Source organism: Zalophus californianus, chromosome 1 (genome assembly GCF_009762305.2).
Source record: "Zalophus californianus isolate mZalCal1 chromosome 1, mZalCal1.pri.v2, whole genome shotgun sequence".
In the NCBI taxonomy this organism is placed as follows: Eukaryota; Metazoa; Chordata; class Mammalia; order Carnivora; family Otariidae; genus Zalophus; species Zalophus californianus.
Window position 1 is genome coordinate 209,070,302 of NC_045595.1, and position 22,078 is coordinate 209,092,379.

Genomic DNA, 22,078 nt, shown 5'->3' on the forward strand with positions numbered 1-22,078 from the left:
TATAATTTCACCTGCCTGGGAGGAACTAAATTTGAAACGAATCTCTGCATTTGGGCTCCTTGTCTTTGACACCCAAGCAGCATCATTCCGTAAATAAACGGGGCAGCATTAACCCTCAGCCATCATACCCCTTGAAGGACATCTCCGCTGTATCTTTGATAAAACACAATTCAAATGAGTCATTTCTTCCCAAGCAAACTTTTTACAATAATTTTTTAAAGCTCTCAGTCGTAGTAATCACATATCAAATAAAAACATTCTTGAGATGTTTTTCATTTTGAATAGTGAAACTATTTATTAAAGCATGTCGGTTTCTTTATCCCCCAGGCAGTATTTGAAGCTTTGGAGAAAAGTTCCAAGCGAAGCCGCCAACTTGACTCGGAAGTCCTCACTCCTACCTCACTCCTCATCCCTGGCCTTTCGGCCACCCATCCTGTGGTCCGGCCTCTGTGTACCGTTCGCTGTCTCCAGGATGCACCAAGCACTCTGGCTGCAGGCTTTGCATATAGTGCTTGGAATCCGCCTCCCTACTTATCCCAGATAATTCCAATTTGCCCTCTACAACCAATACATGTACCAGTCCCTCTGGGAAGATAGCTCTGACCCCTGGGCAGTCTTGGTGAAACACCCCTTCCGTGGCTCCTCCTAGAGCACCTGCCTGCCTCCATCCTCATGTGGAGTGGGGAGCACAGCTCAGCCAGATGGCTTTGAATCTCAGCTCCCCCACTCACCAGCTGTGTGCCCCTGGGGCCACTTAAATTTTCTGCCTCTCAGTTTCTTCATCTGTAAAATGCGGACAATAAGAGAACCTGCTTGATAAAACTGTGGTAGCGATTAGACATCTTAAAAAACGTAGAGCACTGAGAATAATACTTGCAACATAGCAGGTGCTCACATCAGTTACTTTCATCAGAGCCCTTATCGCTACATGCTAGAGTTCTCTGTACATGAGGCTGTCTCCCCTTCTGCACGGTGAGCACTCTAAAGAGAGAATGTCTTACTATGTTCAGGTCCCCAACAACCAGCAAATATTCTGGCACGTGGAAAACCTACTTCGAGAATGCTGAATGAACACACGAATGAATGAAATAAAAATATATATTCGTGTATATTCACATAACATTCCTGCTCCATTGCTCCCAAAAGACAACGTGATATCATAACTGCTCAAAGAGGAAGGACGGACATTATGTCACACATCAACCCACCTACATCCTTTGAAGATTGCTTTTAGAACAGAAATAAACTCTATGCACACCTTATGGCATGAAGCTGATGTTTTTAAAGATAAAAGCATTCTCCAAAAATACTGATTTACTTCATCCAGAATATTCATTTTCAGCACTACAAGATCATGAAGGAAGAATGAAACATTGAGAAATATATAAATTTCTCTCTTAGGGGTGAAGGTTTAAAAAACATGGCCAAGGGACACATGAAAAGATGCTCAGCATCACTCGGCATCAGGGAAATCCAAATCAAAACCACAATGAGATACCACCGCACACCAGTCAGAATGACTAAAATTAACAACTCAGGAAACGACAGATGTTGGCGGGGATGCGGAGAAAGGGGAACCCTCCTACACTGTTGGTGGGAATGCAAGCTGGTGCAACCACTCTGGAAAACAGTATGGAGGTTCCTCAAAAAGTTGAAAATAGAGCTACCATACGACCCAGCAATTGCACTACTGGGTATTTACCCCAAAGATACAAATGTAGGGATACGAAGGGGTACATGAACCCCAATTTACATAGCAGCAATGTCCACAATAGCTAAACTATGGAAAGAACACAGATGTCCATTGACAGATGAGTGGATAAAGAAGATGTGAGATATATATGTGTGTGTGTGTGTGTGTGTGTGTGTGTACGCACACACACACAATGGAATATTACTCAGCTATCAAAAATGAACTGTTGCCATTTGCAAGGACGTGGATAAAATTCGAGGGTTTTACACTAAGTGAAATAAGTCAGTCAGAGAAAAATAAATATCATATGATTTGACTCATGTGGGATTTAAGAAACAAAATGGATGAACATAGGGGAAAGGAAGGAAAAATAAACTAAGATGAAAATTGAGAAGGAGGCAAACCATAAGAGACTCTTAACTCTAGGAAACAAACTGCAGGTTGCTGGGGGGGGGTGGATGGGGGGTGGGGTAATTGGGTGATGAGCATTAAGGAGGGCACTTGATGTGATGAGCACTGGGTGTTATATGCAACTGGTGAACCACTAAATTCTACCCCTGAAACTAATTTAAAAAGGAATAAATGTTAATTGGTTAAATAGGAAAAAAAGATATATGATCTCTTGAATTACCTTGTAGGAACCCAGCAATAGTGAAAAATAAAATGTAGTCTTCCGCCACGTAATCTCGCTATGCCTGAGATTAAAAAACAAACAAAAGACCTCAAAAACAAAAGAAAAACAGTGATTTGGTCTGCTTGTATCATTAGTTTTGAAGAGTTGCTAATCTTTTAAATACTACCCATGTGGCCACCCTTATATTCAATAACTTGTTCTCCAGGAAAGAGGTCAAATCCACATCCTATTAGGAAGCATTGTCTATCAACGTGCTAAATGAGAAGCCTAAAGCAGTGAACATTCATTCTGCTCAACCAACAGAAGGTAAAACGTGCCCTCAAACTTGAGCACAGGGTGAAGCATGGCTTCCAGGAAGCCAAAGGGAAAAAAGGAAGTCCTAAATCAGCCTGACGCTGGAGAGTTGGCTTCGGGATCCAACTTCTATTGGTTTTCTCATCAACACTTTACTTTTGTTTTTTGTTTGTTTGTTTGTTTTTAAGGGTTTTATTTATTTATTTGACAGAGAGAGACACACAGTGCAAGAGGGAACACAAGCAGGGGGAGTGGGAGAGGGAGAAGCAGGCCTCCTGCCGAGCAGGGAGCCCGATGCGGGGCTCGATCCCAGGACCCTGGGATCATGACCTGAGCCGAAGGCAGACGCTTAACGACTGAGCCATCCAGATGCCCCAACACTTTACTTTTGAATGGGTCTGTGATAAGAGCATGGCCCCTGCACCAGCTGCTTTGTTGAAAGCAAAGTATTCGGCACTTAATTAATTAATACTGTTAGCATTATGGTGACTATTTAGAATCATCTTAGATAAACTCATCGGAGCAGCCCAAAAAAGCCCACGATAATAAGAATAATATTTGAAGCTCATTTGAATAAATGCGCTGACAGACGGACTGAATTCTGAGTCACCTCAGAATAGAGTGAACCCCAATCTCTTCTGCAACACTGGTGCTCAAAGTGTGGTCCGTGGACCACCTGCCAATTTGCAAAACGTTCATTCCTCAACCAGGATGAGGGACGTACACCAAGGGACAAGGGTCTGGAAACTTTTACAGCAATGTGACATCATTGTGATATCAAATGTGTACTCAGTGCACCCGTTCCTCCGAATAGGGTAGAGACCAGCTCAGAAGTCACATCGTGAGCCAGTGTGGTCATGCACTGGTAGGGTCACCTCATAATGTATGACATTTTAAAATTAGTGTGTCAAGTATAAGCCAAAATGTATTTAAAAATGAGGAAAAAAGTAAGCATATAGTTATTTTTATAACTTGTGATTTTTACATCTTTTTTAAGTTGTATCATCCTTTCTAAATGTATAGCTTAACACTGCAACTAAATAAGGAAAATAAAATATGTATTATCTATTTACAACCCTAATTTACTGATGGCCTCTTTTTGGTCAAGAGAGAACACGTCTTTTCCGAATGTGGCAATCCCAGTAAACCAAACGATGACAAAGGCGCTGCTTTTGAAGAAATTAAGATGAAAAAATGTTGTATTTGTTTTACTTGGAAGTATGATCCCTCCTACAACTGAACTGAACTCTGCTTTGTAGCCGTAATTGATGGCGAAGGGCCACAAACACTGTATGTCATTGGAAAAGATATACTGGCAAGTGAAACAATGAAACAACAAAAGTGTAAGCAGTATTTTACACACAAAATGGTTTCTAAAAGCTCAAAAAAAATATTTGCAAGAAATAGCATTCACTGAAAAGCAATAGATGTCCAAATTTCATACTAAAAAAAAAACCAAAAACCAAACAAACAAAAACAATTGTTTTTGTTTTTGAACGCTTCTTACGAAGCAATACAAAGGACATAAAATTGCCCAGACATTAATGTAACAGTGTGTCCAGTAAGTCTACTTGGAAATGCTGGGTGAATCTCTGACTCAAAAAAGGGTCGATCGAGTACCACTTCCCAGTAGCAAGACAATGGTGTTCTCCAGCGTGAGAGGCTTGCGGAGCCTCAGTGCGGGAGCCAAGCCTGAAGCACCTGCCCCGCTAGGGGGCGTGCACCTGAACACACTCAGCAAACTGCTTCCGTGCTTGAGAAAGTCCCACCACAAGGAAAACAATGTCCGCTCAGCAACACACCTGGTGACATAGGACATGAAAGCTAATGCATTGCATTCAATATTCCTGTCTTTATTTTTTTTTTAAGATTGATTTATTTATTTGAGAGAGAGAGAGCACGAGCAGGGGGAGAGGCAGAGGGAGAGAATCTTTAAGCAGACTCCCCGCTGAGCGTGGAGCCCAACACGGGGCTCGATCTCACCACCCGGAGATCATGACCTGAGCCAAAACCAAGTCAGATGCTTTGACCGACTGAGCCACCCAGGCGCCCCTATATATTCCACCCTTATTACAATGATGAGCACTAAGCAACTCAGCATTTCCTAAGAAACCAGTTTTTTTCCAGCTTTTTAAAGATGCGACTCGCTCATTAGTCTGACCTCCTTAGGATTTTTAAATATTATAACACTCCTACGCAAGGAAGAGATGCAGTGCTTCTTCAATGTGTATCTTTATATAATGATGCATTATAGGAATCCAGAAATATATAAAACAAGATAATGGGGGCACCTGGGTGGCTCAGTTGTTAAGCGTCTGCCTTCGGCTCAGGTCATGATCCTGGGGTCCTGGGGTCAAGCCCCACAAAAGGCTCCCTGCTCCGCGGGAAGCCTGCTTCTCCCTCTCCCACTCCCCCCTGCTTGTGTTTCCTCTCTCGCTGTGTCTCTCTCTGTCAAATAAATAAATAAAATCTTTAAAAAAAAATAAATATAAAAAAACAAGATAATGATAGTGGCTAACTCAAAGGAAAGTTACAGGGAGCTTTTTTTTTTTCTTCCTTTTGCTTCTCTGTATTTATAATTTTTTTCTACACTGAATTACACTCAAGTCATAAAGAAACAAAAGACCACAGAGTCAATAAAAGGGTTGCATGAGGTCAGCCATTTAAAAACAATTCTCAAGAGCTTTGCCCGTCTAGGGGACCACGCAAGCCATCAATTATGGATGAGCCCCATACGCTACCCAGAACCACAAACTCATCACTCTGAATGTGATGACCTCATGACTGAGGAAGGGGTCAATTAAAACACACAACAGCCCTGACCAGTAGCCACCTGCACACCCACAGCTACTGGCCAAGCAACGAGTCAGAGTATTCATCTCAGGATATGTCTATAACAAGACAACTGTGAACACAGCAGACTTGGCCATGCCAATCTGGCAACTCAAAGAACCCGGCTGTTTCCCTCCCATAGCAGTGAGGGGTCCTCACAGGGGGTGCATATCACCTCACTGCCCATCCCCACTTCTCTTCTTTCCAGCTTCCCAACCTCTTCCCTCCGCCTGGCTCCAGGCTCTCAAAATAACACCTGCCATGCTCCAGAGTCAACCAGGCTCAGTCAAGCATTTTTTACACCATTTTTTATAAATAATCACTTTTCATATCTACATTTATCAACTTCTTTCTCTTTTCTCTTTTATCAAGAGATACAGAAAGCACCAATACACAGCTTTTGTGTATGAATGTCATCCAAAGTAGCCTCTGATCCCCAAACTACGCTAAACTAATTATTGTTATTGTTATCATTACTATGACTATTGAAGCTAAGAAAGGACCTGTTTTTAGGTGGGTAACATTTACAATTGAACAGTCAAGTTTCCCATGCTGAGCACACAATTCACAGCATCCCACAGCCCCTGGACAAGGTATCTAAAGGCTTGCAGATGCCTGTTTGTAGAGCTCTCTAGTTGGAAGCAGTGAGATGTACACTTGTGGATGAGAAGGTAGGAGACCAAAGTGCCTCCATCTCTGCTCAATCCCCAAGGAGGTAACCTGAGGCAGATCAGCCACTCGCTCTGCACCTAGCCCAGAAGCAAAGTTAGATGGCTTCGAGAATTGATATACCAGGTCTCTATGACCTCTCTCCATCTAAGGGGTTCTCATCAGAGCCAGAGCAACAGGGCAATGTATAGTTATGGTTCATTTCACTTGTAAATGACATAAGATAAATTGATTAAAGAAATAACAATGGTTGGGGCGCCTGGGTGGCTCAGTCGTTGAGCATCTGCCTTCGGCTCAGGTCATGATCCCGGGGTCCTGGGAGGGAGCCCCGCATCGGGCTCCCTGCTCCGCGGGAAGCCTGCCTCTCCCTCTCCCACTCCCCTTGCCTGTGTCCCCTCTCTCGCTGTGTCTTTCTTCGTCAAATAAATAAATAAAATCTTAAAAAAAAAAAGAAATAATAATGGTAGCTTTTAAAAATAAGCAACCCAATTTAAAAATGGGCAAAGGACTTGAGCAGATGTCTCTGCAAAACAGACATACAGATAGTCAACAAGCACAGGAAAAGATCTTCAACATCACTCACCATTTGGGAAATGCAAATCAAAAGCACAATGAGATACCACTTCACACCCATTAGGATGGCTATTGTCAAAGTAGCAGAAAGTCACAAAGTGTTGGTGAGAATGTAAAAAAGGTGGAACACTTGGGCATTACTGGTCAGAATGTAAAATGGTACAGCTGCTGTGAAAGGGTGCATGGAAGCTCCTCGAAAAGTAGAATTACTATAGGATCCAGCAATTCCACTTCTGGGTTTATACACAAAAGAACTGAAAGCAGAAAATCAAACAGATACCTATACAACCAATGTTCACAGCAATACTATCCACAATAGGCAAAAGGTAGAAACAACCCAAATGTCCACCAATAGATGCATGGATAAACCAAATGTGCTACGACATAAATGGCATGTTATTCAGTCTAAAAAGGAATGAAATTCTCATACATGTTGCATCATAGATAAACCTTAAAGACATTCTGCTAAGTGAAATAAGCGGACACAAAAAGACTGCCCCAACTCCAGCCATCACATCAACAATCCAGCAGGTAGGAAGGATAAAGGAAAGGAGAGTGTACAGCCTTTAAAGATTCTACCTGGAAGTCCAACCTTCCCTTTAGGGATACTTCCTGGAGATTGCACACAGCCCTCCTGCTCCCGTTCTAGCATCAGCTGCACTCAGCTGCAAAGGAAGCTGGGAAACATGGTCTTTGTTCTCGGGGAGCATGCAGGAGTTCTGTTGCTGAGCAAGAAGGGAAGAATGAGTACTGACAGGCAACAAGCCATCTTCATACACATGAAAATCACCTTGAAAATGCTGTTTTTTTTTTTTTTTTTTTGGCACCAAGTGATAAATCTTCAAGGTTTCACAGGATCATGTGCAGAAAGGGGGAGCTTTAAGAAACATCTGTGACCCAGTGAGCACTCACTCCTTGGATGAGCTCACTTTGAAAAACAGCAAGAATCCAGGGACGTGCCATACAAAGACCATTCATTATTCACCACAGACCTGCCCAAAGGCAGAAGGACATGCAGCTGTATTGAGAAGCCCATCAAAGAAAAAAGAAAGAAAGGAAAAGAAGAAAATAAAAAACAAAGACGAAGATAAAGGATGCCTCATCCTCTCCATTTCACAGAATTTGAATCACAGCAAAAAAAGCTCTTATAATCTGGCTGCATTCAGCGCTGGCAGAGACCAGGAAGACCCAACGGCACATTGCTAACGTTTCAGGTGGGGAAACGTTTTCTTAACCCCCAGGCATCTGTGGGCATCCTGCCTTCAGGAATAATGATGTAGCACCTTCAAAACACAGGGTTCCCCACACTGCGCTTCCCATTAAGGTTGTCTTTGCTTGAACATTTCTCAGGCTGAGCACACGGTTTCACATATTCTCACAGTCAAGGGAGAACGGGAGTTCCTATGAGTCATAGAAAATTTGGTTTAAAAAAAAATGGCATCAGGAAGAATCAGTAACACTAAACGCCCACATGTCTCGTCTCTTTAAAGCACATTGGGGGAAATTTTGCTTTTAGTGGTAACTTAACATTCTGTTGCTGCCATATATATCATTTGCTGCAGAAACAAAATAACTAACAGCCTGGGAAGACTTTTATAGCCTGCCCATCCTTTTTAAGAGATGGCGCGGTTCCAGTTTTGACCTCTTTTTTTTTTTTTTTTTACTACTTTCTTTTCCTTTGGACAAAATCCATGCAATCCTCAGTAATGCTAGAACAACTCTCTGTTACTGGGTATGCACACCTGGTTCCTGTGCCTTTTCCACCCCTCCATTGGCAAAGATCTGTCCACGGAGGCAAAGAGCCCCTGTACCCCTGTCCCGACCTCCTGGGTAGCCCTGGCCCCCATCCCAGCTCAGTCTTCCTGGCATCTCCGGTCTCCTGCCGGGTCCACCGCCTCAAGTCAGGAAACACTGCAGACCAGGCGCCTGCAAACAAAATCCCATAGACGGTTCTAGAGGGTGTGCTTTGCCTGGAAAACCCAACTTAAATGTCTTCTGCCTGATTCATCACTCCCCCAGCACAACACTACAGAAAGTCAGCTCTCAAGTTCTAAAATGCTTTAAACCCTCCCTTATTTTTAGTATGTATTACCCAACTCATATTACAGTTTTCATATATGCCTTATCTCTGAATCACACATCCTAGTTTGTCCGAGACAGTCCCACCTTAGCTTACTGTCAACAGAGTTATTTAAGGTATCTTCTTTCACTCCCAGTTTGGAAGAAAAGTTACACGGATACTCAATTCATCGCCCAAATTTGTCTGTGACCTCCTTGATAACCAGACTCTGTCCTGATCACCTTGCCATTCTCCAGGGACCTGCATACAGCACCTGACCCAGGTGTTGAAAGGAAGAAAGGAAAGAAAGAAGGAGGGAGGGAGAGAGGGAGCTGGAGGGGGAAGGGCTTTCTCCTACTCCCCTTGCTCAAAATTCAGTCATGAGTCCAACGTAAGTAAGAGCATTTGAAAAAACTACTTGATGGGGCGCCTGGGTGGCTCAGTCGGTTGAGCGTCAACTCTTGGTGTCAGCTCAGGTCAGGATCTCGGGGTCGTGAGATCGAGCCCTGTGTGGGGCTCTGTGCTCAGCGGGGAGTCTGCTTGAATTTCTCCCTCCCTATCCCTTTGCCCCTCCCCCTCTCTAAAATAAATAAGTAAAATATTTTTAAAAAAAGAAAAAGAGGGTTCCTAGGTGGCTCAGTCGGTTAAGTGTCTGCCTTCGGCTCAGGTTATGATCCCAGGGTCCTGGGACTGAGCCCTGCATTGGCCTCCTTGCTCAGTGAGGAGTCTGCTTCTCCCTCTCCCTCTGCAGCTCCCCCTGCTTGCACTCTCTTGCTCTCGCTCTCTCTCTCTGTGTCAAATAAATAAATAAAATCTTTAAAAATAAATAAATAAATAAATATTAAAAAAAGAAGAAGAAAAAACTACTGCTCCCACAGGGAGGGACAGAACACAGTGGTTATCATGCAAAACTGTAGATTCACATTCTGGTCCCATCCTTTACTCTCTATATGGCTTTGAACAAACTGACTGACCTTTCTTCCCTAGACTTCCTTATGCATATAACGGATGTAAGTAAAGGCGCTCCCCATGTACATGGGACCCACAAGGGTATGAACAGATTATCAGTATCACTAAGCATCAGAGAAGTGCAGGTCAGGGTGCCTGGGTGGCTCAGTCGGTTAAGGTTCTGCCTTCGGCTCAGGTCACGGGATTGAGTCCGGCATCGGGCTCCCTGCTCATCCGGAAGCCTGCTTCTCTGCCCCTTCCCCTCCCCAGCTCGTTCTCTCTCTCTCTCTCTCTCTCTCTCTCTCTCTCTCTCAAACACACAAAAACAAATAAATAAAAATACTTTAAAAAAAAGAAAAGTGGGCGCCTGGGTGGCTCAGTTGGTTAAGCGACTGCCTTCAGCTCAGGTCATGATCCTGGAGTCCCGGGATCAAGTCCCGCATCGGGCTCCCTGCTCAGCAGGGAGTCTGCTTCTCCCTCTGACCTTACCCCCTCTCATGTACTCTCTCTCTCTCCCTCATTCTCTCTCTCAAATAAATAAATAAAATCTTAAAAAAAAAAAAAATAAAAAATAAATAAATAAATAAATAAATAAAAAAAAGAAAAGTGCAGGTCAAAAACACAATGAAATACCGCCTCGCACCCATTCGGATGGCTACTATAAAAAAATTTTTAAGAAACCGAAAATGGCATGTGTTGACCAGGATGTGGAAAAATCGAAACCCTTGTGCACTACTGGTGGGATTGTAAAATGGTACGACTGTTTTAAGAAACAGTATGGAGGTTCCTCAAAAAATTAAACACAGAATTACCGTATGATCTAGCAGTGCCACTGCTGGATAGATATCCAAAAGAATCGAAAGAGGGTCTTGAAAAGGTATCCGTACACCCACATTCCTAGCAGCAGTGTTCACTAGCCAAGAGGAGGAAGCAACCGGAGTGTCCATCAGCAGACGAATGGACGAAAAAAAGTGGTCTATGCAGATGACAGAATAGCATTCAGCCTGAAAAAGGAAGGCAATTTTGTCTCATGCTACAACATGGAAGACATGATGCCAAGTGAAATAAGCCCGTCACACAAGAACAAATACACTAAGATTCCACCTATATGAGGGGTCTAGAGCAGTCAACTCTATGGAGCCAGAAAGTATAAGGGTGGCGACCAGGGGGCAGTGCAGGGAGGAGGGAGGAGCTGTTGTTTAGTGGGGACAGAGTTTCAGCCCTGCCAGATGAAAAAGTTCTGGAGATCTGCTTCACAACAATGTGAACATACTTAACACTACTAAACCGTACACTTAAAAAGGGTGAGGATGGTCCACTTTATGTTACGTGTTTTTTACCACAATAAAAAATAACCATAAAATGTGCCTTCCCATAGGGCTGTTGTATGGATTACACTGGTTCACACGTGGAAAGCCTAGACCACTGGCTGACACAGAGTCACAAACGTCGTCTCTATTAATGAACCCACATCCATTGTTCCGCGGTACATCTGTGTGTCTACATCATTTTAGGTCTAGTGTCTTGTCATTAGTTTATTTAAGGTTTTGTTTATTTAGTTCTTTTTGTCTTCTCACTTCTCTGCCTCGTGCATTGCTCTCTTTAGGAACTTTATTTGTTCTGTTTACAAATTATTATTAGGTGTCAACTGTACTCAAACGAACAAACAAAAAAGTTACCATTTCCAAACACCACTATGCCTGAAATTACTGAGTATCCATGTACCCAAATCATTGAAAGTTAACTTAATTAAAATACTTGGCATACACTTGTAAAAAAAAATCTTATTAGGATATTAAAAATATAACATGAATTTTTTAAGAAAAATATTATCTGCAACTTCTTCAATTCCATAAGCCACAATCTGAAGTCTCAGATTATTTTCTTTGTCCTGAACTTTTAAGAGCTGTCCTATTTACTGAATGACAAGGGTTTGACTGGGCAGGCATCGATGCCAAGAAAACACATGAGTGTTTTCAAGGGCAGTGTGATGGGGCTGCCGTGAAGCTGACATAGTCAAAGGAAGCATTGAGCCCAGATCATAAAATGTAATGGTCCTAGATTTCTTAGGGACTATTCTGGTCATGACTTTCCAAGAAGAACACGGATAGGGGAAAAAAAAAAACAAAACGTCCATACAAATAAACCAATATATGAGAGCTAAAAAAAAATATTGTATAAAATATGCATTTTATACAAAAAACTAGCTGTGTTTTGTCTGCAAAGACAGATGTTTAAGGAAATATGCATTTGAAATACATGAAGACCGGTCAAATATTCATCCATTTGTTCAGTTTTTAAATTATTTGATAAATATTCATTGAAAGATTTCTAGGAACCAGGCACTGTTGTAGGTATTAATCATACCAGCCATGAGCAAAAAAGCCAACGTAATTACTGGGTTATTCTAGAAGGTTAAAGTAGATACAATGATGATACCATCTGAGGTCAGTCTAAGAAAGTACATGCTGACAAATGAAATGAGCCCGAGATGGAAAGGACCATTTAGGGAGGGGGTGATCTCCCCACCCTGGGACCATGCAGGGAGAGACTATGAGCTTTAAGAATGCCAAGAAGAAACTTCTATGCTAGGTTCTAATGATCTGGTGTAGATCACAATCTACCTCTCTAAACAGAAACACAATGAGGTCCAGTTTTCAAACACACTGAGGGGGAGAACATCTGTGCACACAGAGTGATTTGGGGATATGACGTTCAGAGAAGCTTCATTACTGATTTCACTTGACCACCCAGGCAAAGACCTAAAGTGATACAGACCTATAGGAAATCTGCAACACTTGTACCAGAAATGATCAGCTGCCTTTGCATGGATGCATACTGATGTGCCATTATTAGAATCTCGATTTATCATATGGTTTCTCAATTTATCATATGGTTTCACTTACTTGTGGAACATAAGGAATACCATGGAGGACATTAGGAGAAGGAAGGGAAAAATGAAGGGGGGGAAATCAGAGGGAGAGAGGAACCATGAGAGACTATGGACTCCGGGAAACAAACTGAGGGTTCTAGACAGGAGGGGGTGGTGTGGGGATGGGTTAGCCTGGTGTTGGGTATTGAAGATGGCACATATTGAATGGAGCACTGGGTGTTATACACAAACAATGAAGCGTGGATCACTACATCAAAAACAAATGATGTATTGTATGGTGACTAACATAATATAATAAAGTTAAATTAAAAAAAAGATTAAAAAGAAGAATCTCAATTTTGATTACAATAGCACAGCATTTCACCTAGAGGTTGTACCCTTCCCTCTTAAACTTCACTCCAGCTTTGAAAAATATCACAAAGATAACAACTAAACATAACTGGAAGCGACCAAGATACCCTTCAACAGGGGAACGGATACACAAGCTGCAGTCATCCATACCAGGGAATATTATTTGGCCATGAAAAGAAATGAGCTCTCAAACCACAGGAAGATATGCAGGAACCTTAAATGCCTAGTACTAAGTGAAAGAAGCCAGTCTGAGAAGGTTGCATACTATGTGATTCCAGCTCCACGACATTCTGGGAAAGGCAAAACCATGGAGACAGTAACAAGGTCGGTGTTTGCCGTGGGTTCGGGGGAAGGGAAGGAGGATGAACAGGTGTAACACAGGGGATCTTTAGGGCAGTGACACTGTCCAGGAGGATACTATAATAGTGCATCCATGGCATTACACATTTGTCCAGACCCACAGAACAGACAACACAGAGTGAACCATCATGTAAACTATGGACTTGAGTTGATAATAATGTACTGGTATTGGTTCATCAATTATAACGAATGCACCACACTTTTAAAAAAAAAAGAAATAGGGCGCCTGGGTGGCTCAGTTGGTTAAGCGACTGCCTTAGGCTCGGGTCATGATCCTGGAGTCCCGGGATCGAGTCTCGCCTCGGGCTCCCTGCTCCGCGGGGAGTCTGCTTCTCCCTCTGACTCTCTTCCCTCTCGTGATCTCTATCTCTCATTCTCTCTCTCTCAAATAAATAAATAAAATCTTTAAAAAAAGAAAGAAAAATTTAAAAATAAGAAAACAAAGAATCTATGCTGAGATAGCAAAAAAATACTAAATACATAGATAAATAAATAGTAAGTAATTAAATAAATGGAAAAAAATCATGAGGAAACTTCACAGGCATGTCTTCCCTTGTGGGAAAAAAAAAAAAAAAGTTCTCATTTCCCAAATTCAAAAACTGTTGCAAAAGAATTGAACGTGCTACTTTCAAAGCGTAATTATTGAGTCTAAAATACAACATGATGACAAACCACTCTGCAGTAACCTTTCCATGTTTAGGTAAGGTTGACTGCAGAGCTGATAGCTGAGCCTTAAGCGTTTGGGGACCACGTGATAGCAATCGCCTCGGACTATCACCACGTGTGCTCCAACGGGGTTGACCCTAGCGTGACTCAGGGTGGAATGAGAAACAGGATATGAGCTATTGGGCAAGGGTCCCCCCTTTGCCAATCCCCGGTCCTGCAATATTGGACAAGGTCACTTTGGCAGGTGTCTATTTTCTCAGACAAGAAACGGACGGAATGGGCCAACTAGTAGTTTTCACACTGGTCCGCAGTGGGGGAGGGCATCTGGGGACAATGGCGGCGGTAGGGTAGGGCAGGGCAAGAGGGCACTGGCTTCCGCCAAGAGTTCCACTCCATTGGGAGGGGGTATTTATTGGGCTCTGATGTACAATTTTAGTTGAATAAAGGTCTCCTCAAGCTAAGTAATTCTTTTTTTTTTTTAGGAGACATCTGGTTCCTTTTCCCTGAAGGTATTTGCTCAAGCCAAGGAATGAAGCACCTGTGAGTGAATAGCAGATGAAAGCTGGAAATACAAAAACTTGAGGGAACCTTTCTTTCATTTTCAAGGGGATTATCGAGAGAGGAATGTACTTTGGCTCCCGTAAGCTCATCCAATATCTGATCTCCCACCTTGGCCACTGCTGCAGTGCTGCAGGGTGTCATCCAGAGTTCCTCTCCAGTTCCAACCGCCGAAAGGGAGAAAGAATCCCATCTGGATTACTGGGGCCCCATGTTTGGAGGGACGGGTGGGCACTGTCTGGGTAATCTCCCTACTTAGAAGGAAGCAAGTGTTTATTCAAGGTTAGTTATCAGACAATAAGACAAACTATCAAAAAGGGAAGAGGCAAATACCCACAATGGTTTACAGACAGGAATCATGGACTCTTAAATCGTGAGAGCCCTAAATGAGGAAGGAAAGAAAGCCACGGAGGGAAAGATGCTGTGGAAAGTTACGCAATGGGAGCCACATCTGGGACCCGAAGCTCGTCCTGCCAGTGATGGATCTATTCTAAGCAAAGATCTAAATGAAGATTTTCTGCTCAGTCACCAGCTTCTCTTTGTTTGTTGGTCAGAGTAAAAAGCATCTCAAATTCCTTACCTTCTTGGACTCTACAGTGAATGAAGACCCAGGACAACAGTGTTCCCCGGAAGCAGCTAGGCTGGCTGGAACTTGCCAGCACAGCGCCCCCAAGGGTCCTTGTCTTCCTTCCCCACCTCAGCCCCACCCCGTGTGCCCCCCCCCCCCGCCACCCGGAGAGGAGATGCCAGCCCCACAGGCAAGCTGAGGGCAGTCCTCTTGATAAGTACCTAGAAAAACTAAGGCAACACTCAAATCCCAGTTATTAAATCTGGGAAAAGACAAAATATAATCGCAGCATATCATGTGGCTGCCCTCTCACACTTACACAGTTACAATAATGTTCGCAGTGAACACTAATCTAACTGACATTTTTGCTTAACTACACGGGAAGGATGGAGAAACGGAAAATGGATGGCGGGGCGGGACCTCAACTCCCATCGTCCTTCATAGAAAATCGATAATATCCACATTGAAAACTCAAGAAGAAGCACTAGGAGCCCAGGACTTATAAATATGGAGGGAAATGACAGAAGAAGAGCCAAGAACAGCTAAAGGAAGGTGGAGGGCAGAGAATGAGCAATTTTTCATGATAAGCCCAGAAATACCATTTCACTTTATGCATCTGTTGTTATTTTGAGAGGAAAAAAAAAATAGCCATTAAAGTAGAAAATTGATAAAAGGCATAGGGGACCTCCAGAGTGAATAAACTCGACACCTGGTGGGTGCTGTGTGGGAGATTTCTGCGGACGGGTTAGGAGCCCAGAGAGGCATAAAGTTTGGTCCCATAGCTCAGTCCCTCACTGCCGGCCAGGGCTATGGCATCTGCCCCGCGGTCTGACCCAAGCTCCGCGGGGAGAAACCGGCCCCAAATACATTCTTCTCCATGACTTTAGGAACATGCTCATTGGTTTACGTAGGTCATGTCACAATACCAAAAAACTCAGCGAAAGCCAAACAGCCCACTGTGCTTCCTTTTGGTGTTGTACAAACCTCTTCCCCAAGTCCACATGCAAACTCTCTTCATCCTTTGCCTTTAAAAGCCTTAGAGCTTAAAGTGCAAATTAGTTGAAAAATAAAAAGCTTCTGAACGAAAAGTTGGTGGCGTATAGCAAAAGACGAAGATACGGGCCCTGATCACACATCTCTACTTCCAAGAATGTATCCTAGTCTTTGGAAAACTGTGCAGCACGGCTTGTAACCATGATTTCCAACCCTAAAGGCATGTAAGAACACTGACTTCTAGGCCTCACCCCCAAGGGAGCCTGATTTAATTGGTCTGTGATGGGGCCTGGGCATCTGTACTCTGCAGCCAAGACAGATAACTCTGGGATTATAATAAAACGGACAACAGTCTAAATACTCAATGGAGAGGACTGGTTAGACCCATCACAATAGGACCCTACAATGGAATCCTAAACAGTCTTAAAATAATGTGGCAGAAAGAAGATATTTCATCAAACATATTTATTGACATGGGCAGATATTTACAATGTGTTATTAAGTAAAAAAAAAAAAAACAGGTTCTATGAACTTTGTATGTGATATGATCTACTCCTGGAAAAAGTGTATATATAAAAGAATCGCCACTATTCTAGACTGAAACGCACCATTGTCAGTAGCCATAACGTCTGAGTGTGGAAAGACTTAAATATTTTTGTTTATGTGTATGTTCTAAAATTTCCGCAACTGACAAAGTATTACAGATACCACCCTCTCAAGTTCCAAAATGCCTAGACATACCTCTTGTAAGCTTTAAACATTTTAGCACTGTTCATACGGATTTCAGCTCACACCCACCCTGCTGCAACCAATAAACCCATACACATGTTCCCAGACTTTTCCCAGGGTACTCTACTGCCTGCCAAGTCTCTGGGGTGGGGGGGGGGAGAACAGGCCCTGGGTTTCATCTTTCCTTTGCAGGTAACAACATTCGGCTGCCTCAAACCCAAAATATCCTTGTAATTTTGTTGCACCCCTGACCTTCTAAATTCACCTTTCAAAAAAAAATTAAATTAATTAAAATAAGTTAAATCACCTTTCCAAGTCTGAGGGTCCTGAAGAGAGCACCTAGATGATTGTGAGGAAATCCCAAGCACAGCCTCAATGCCTCCCATTCCAGCCCCACTGAACCATTCAGCATCCCTGATGGAAGATGCTGGAGCACGGGAGACAGAGGGGTGGGAAGGAAGAACCAGTTCTAATAGACTTTCAGAACAAATATGCAGTTTCCTAAGAAGCTTGCAACATGAGGAAGGGGCTGAGTTTCAGACCACTGGAAGGGGACAGAGTCCCCTGTTCTCAGCAACAACAGCATGGTCCTATTGCCTTCGTCCCTCGCTCTAACCACCTGATGCCCACTCTCTCCTCGAAGCCCCGTCTTGGATTTCTTGAGTCAAAGCTGCCCACTAAAAAGAACCAAGCTGCAGCATTCCAAGTAGTTATCTTCAGCAGTTTTTTGAAACTTAAGATAAAAGCCATTACAACCAAACACGTGAGAAAAAGGCTTTAACACGTGGCCCGGGTTGAACAGTCCATTCTCCGGGTCCGGCCCCTCGCCAACCTTGTAGCAATCAGGCAGGACGCTGGCCCAAGCAGGAAATCTAAAATTAGATTTTACTACCTATAACGGAGGATTTATGGGATGGTTTAATTAGCAGACTCAGGACTAAAACCCAAAGTGGAGGAATGAAAACATCTCTCTGGACATACCCAGTGAGCCCGCACGCCCTCCATGAACCTCACCTACATCCAGGGAAGGGGGAGAGAGTGAGGACCCGCCTCTTCCCTCTCCTAAGCTTGACAGGGGCCACAGCCAACAGCACGGTAGTACCTGGTCCTTTTATTTAAGAGGCAAGTGGAGGTCTTGATGCCCCACCAAGAAACTGGGTGTTCTGAAGGACAAAAGAACCCATTCAATCCAGTCCTCTCCTGAAATATCCAGACCACAAGAACAAGACTCAAAAGGTCAAAAGAAGATTCTACTCGGCCACAATGTATCCGTGAGTGTTGCCATTGCACCTGCCCGTTGCCACATGCGGCGCTGGCAAGATCCTGTGAACACTCCCCCAGGACGATTCTTGGTCAATGTAAAGAATAATGAAACTGTGTGTTTGTGTAAATTCCGTGTGTTCAGAGAGTTTTCAAGTAAATATGAGAAAAAGAACAAAGGGCTGGAGCCTGTGTTGGCTGGGGACAGGGGCTGGGTAACAAACCCCATCCCCTTGAGGGGGGTACCCGCAGCTGAGTGCCTGCAGAAACCACTCCCGGGTAGGGGTCTGGAAGGCAGGGGTCACTGAAGACTGGTGTGACCACACACGGTCCCTTTCCGTGCCCTGCACTGCTCCCCTCAACAAATGTTAGCGGGCTCGGACATCTTCCCTCCAAGTGTCTCCAGCCACACTCTCCCCTCTCTGGGTGGTGTCCCTGGACCCAGCATGGGGTCGGATATGCCAGACTGCATCAGGGCCAAGCCAGAAAGAGAAATGAAAAAGCAGGGACTGCGGTTGGCTTCTTGTCCAGTGAAAAACATGGCTCCAGTGAGCAGGGTCGCTTTTCTCTCTGCAAGTCAACGTGACAATATTCCTACGGAGGAGAAGAGTCCCTTGAAAAGAAACTTCCACTTATTACCACACACAACAAAATGGGGAGACATCTTTGCTTTAAAAAAAAAAAATCTTTTCTTTTTTTTTATTTAAATTCAACTAGCCAGCATATATCATCAGTTTTTGATGTAATGTTCAATGATTCATTAGTTGAATACAACAAAAATGTTATTTTCTTAAAGATTTCAACTTTCCAGGATAAAAAGCACTTTTCTGAAGTCCCACTTGTCTTGTGAGGGCTGGTATTTAGGTGTGGTTTCTTAGTATCCTGGAGCCTTCCTATATAGGGACAGCAAGTGCCTCGGTCTATAGAAATCCTTTATAAGGAGATCAGCATAGAACAGTCTTTTTCTACCTGAGTAATTAGCAGGAGAGTAAAATTCAGTACAATTCGGGTCCTCCTCAGACTTCTGTGAATGTGGTCTAGGAAGAGACAGTTTAACCTTCACTCTAGGCTCTGGTCATGCAGTTATCACAATACAGGATTATTGTGATATACGTATTAAAATATCATGTAATATACATACACACAATCTATGCAATATTGTATAATATATTCATACATTCATGTAATATTATATAATATCATTCCTAGTCATATAATATGTTCATATATTATATAATATTTTCATATAATATATAATATAGTCACATATTCATATTCATATGTTCATATACTCATAAGAGCCCACATCTATTAAAAGGTTTACGGAGGAAAAAATGCCACACAGAAATCATATTGAATAAAACAGAGCCAAGCAGGGAAATAAGTCTGAAATGACTTAGGAAATGAAACGGTGTTTGATATTTACTCTTTCTGGATACAGATGTGGATGGGCTTTGTGCCATCACTGACCCCGGTTCATTAGGATCATCAATGTTTTCTAAGTTCCTGGACTGTTCCATAGTCAAAAGTCCCAATGACTAAGTTCAAAGAGAATTCCCCAGAAAAAGCACAGCAAAAATAAGTGTCAGCTATAGTCGAGAAGGTCGGATATATAGCCCTATAAAATAAAAACATGTCACGTAAATAAGCGTTTAGGCACACATTGTGGTATGTCATCTAACGTGACCTGATTACCAAAAACACAAAAACAAAAACAAAAAACAGATACCGATTTTACTACTGTAGCACCCGCTGTGTGAGGAGTCATAGTGTGAAGAGGTATTTTTAGTGATTTTTAAGGGCAGGCATTCATAAACTTCCAAATCTGTGCCCCATGTGACCATGACATAGCATTTGGTCATCCTGCTGCTAATTGTCAAAATTCTGACTGTGGGTCACCGATGACTCAAACTCATGTCTGTCTGTAAGACATTAAAAAGAGGCCATTTGGAAAGAAGAGGGGAAAGTTTAAGGAGAGCAAGCTTTCATAACTAGCTGGTGCCTGCTGGGAGTTAAGCACCTCTTAAAACAGACAGCGAAGACAAAAAGAATCCACGCCAACGTACCTTTCACATTCCAAATCCAGGGCACAGAGAGCGCCGGGGGTGGGGCGGAGGGAGCCGCGGGGTTCTGCGGGGCAGCGGGGAGATGCTCACATAACCACTTGGATCTCCTGCCTCAGATGAAAGCAAGCGTCCTTGTGATGTTCCAGAAGGAAGTGTACCAGCAGAAAATACCGTGACACTTCCTATACCACGAGCTGGAGGTAAGCATTTAAGTAAGAAACTTCATCTGTGTGCCTTCGTTACTCCCAGTAACATCATTTCTCAGCTGGCCCTTCTAGAAAATCGGGGACCGTGCCCTCCCCAGGAGAACAAGAGGGTTATTTGTGGGGCTGCTCTGGGGAAGAGAAACTCAAATGCAGCGCTAGATTCTTCCCGAGCTGTGCTGGTTTCACAACACACATTTCTCTCCCTTCCTAAGAATCTGGCTTTTCCCTCGTGTACTTTTTTTTTTTTTTTTTCCTATTTTCGGGATGGTTGGGTCACTTCTAGTAACTGTGCTTGAGCGCGGCTGTCAGCCCCAGGCGTGGGCGGGCCCTTCCGACTCTGGTCTGCCTCACGGGACACTCACCCTCCGTCTCTGAGTCAGTTGCCTTTTCATGGAAATACTATTCAATGATCATTTTCATAAAAATTCGTGCTGGAGCAGTTTTGTTTCTCTTGACACCGGCCCAAGTGTTTTTCTCTTCTGATTGATTTTTGGTTTCAACTCAGCATGTCTTTTTTGGTTGTTTATTTTTTAATATATTTCCATTTTTACTGGAGGGGAAACATTAGCGTCAATGTGATCCAGCTGCACCGGATCGGCCACACGACCCGCATTTATACATCCAAGCGGACGGGAGAGGGCTGTCTGCAGAAGCCAGAGGGCTGCTCCCGCCCAGACTCAGAAGGAAAGGCGGTCTTGCCAGGGGCTACCACGCAAGGGGCCACTGGCCACTGAGGGCTTGTTTTGGCAGCGTGGGTGTTTCAGCAGCCCCTCTGATCTTGTCCACCCTGAGTCTGATAAGAATCCTACCACCTTTTCGCGTGTGGCAAGAGTGTGTGGTTCTGGAGTTCGCAGGTTTAACGGAGCCCTCCGAGAAATACAAAGGGAGCCGTCAATTGCCTTTTGCTTGATCACTGTTTTCAGGCCACACTCTGGGGCAGATGCCCTCTCTTCTCTTAAACAGAAGCTTTTTCAAAGCTAAGCACGGGCATTGAGTATTCCCCAGGAAGCTAAAATCAGTTCTCAGAGGATGAGAAGAAGTCTTCACTCTTTTCATGTATAAAGTGCAGATAATACCTGAATGCAGAGATATGTGTGTGTATAATGTAAAATTCCTAAATGGATACACAGGGTGTCTGTGGTGTTAGATTTGCATGTGGGGGGAAGGGGCATTAGGGGGAAAATCTCTGAAAAGACTCCATCTGCAGCAGATTGGTTGGGAAAAAAGTTGGTTAAATTAATGTAAGCCTACGGTACCGGCATCAGGAAACATTGTTTCTTCTGGAGGGGTTTAGCACCAAAGCCTCAGTGACAAGCAATTGCCGTCTGCACTTATTCCCATCTGCTTAGGATGCCCCCATCACTATTCCTCTAAGAGTAATGCTACCCTGATAGGCTCTTTTACCAACAGCTCACACACACATCACATCTTGCTTTAGAAGCCAGTGGGTGCCGAGCACAAGAAACAAAACCAAAGAGAAACAAAAAAATGAAAAAGGACAGAAATAAAGAGCTAATGATCTGAGACAAATGAAACCGATGAGTGTACTTACTCGAAAACCTCAACCTAGTTTTTAAGTGTCTACCAACTGAAGATTTCTCGGGACATCTTTTCATTCCATATTAAGTACCCAAGGCAGCAATCTTTGCCTTGCCTTAGTCTGTTACGAATCTTGCTCATTCCAAAAGGGAAGCATGCATGTAACGTTCTCAAATACATGATATGC

General features: G+C 43.3%; 1 protein-coding gene across 6 annotated transcripts in view; it reads right to left on the minus strand.

The window, feature by feature from the left end:
• Positions 1–22,078, minus strand: part of ERG (ETS transcription factor ERG) — a 252,399-nt gene that overhangs the window by 218,103 nt on the left and 12,218 nt on the right. For 4 of the 6 annotated variants that reach the window (XM_027584639.2, XM_027584636.2, XM_027584633.2 and 1 more), the window contains exon 1: positions 20,147–20,278. The exons of the other annotated variants lie outside the window; for them this stretch is intronic. The gene's annotated coding sequence lies outside the window, so the exon portion shown is untranslated. Of the gene's footprint in view, positions 1–20,146; positions 20,279–22,078 lie in introns of those variants that run through there. 6 annotated transcript variants of the gene reach the window in all.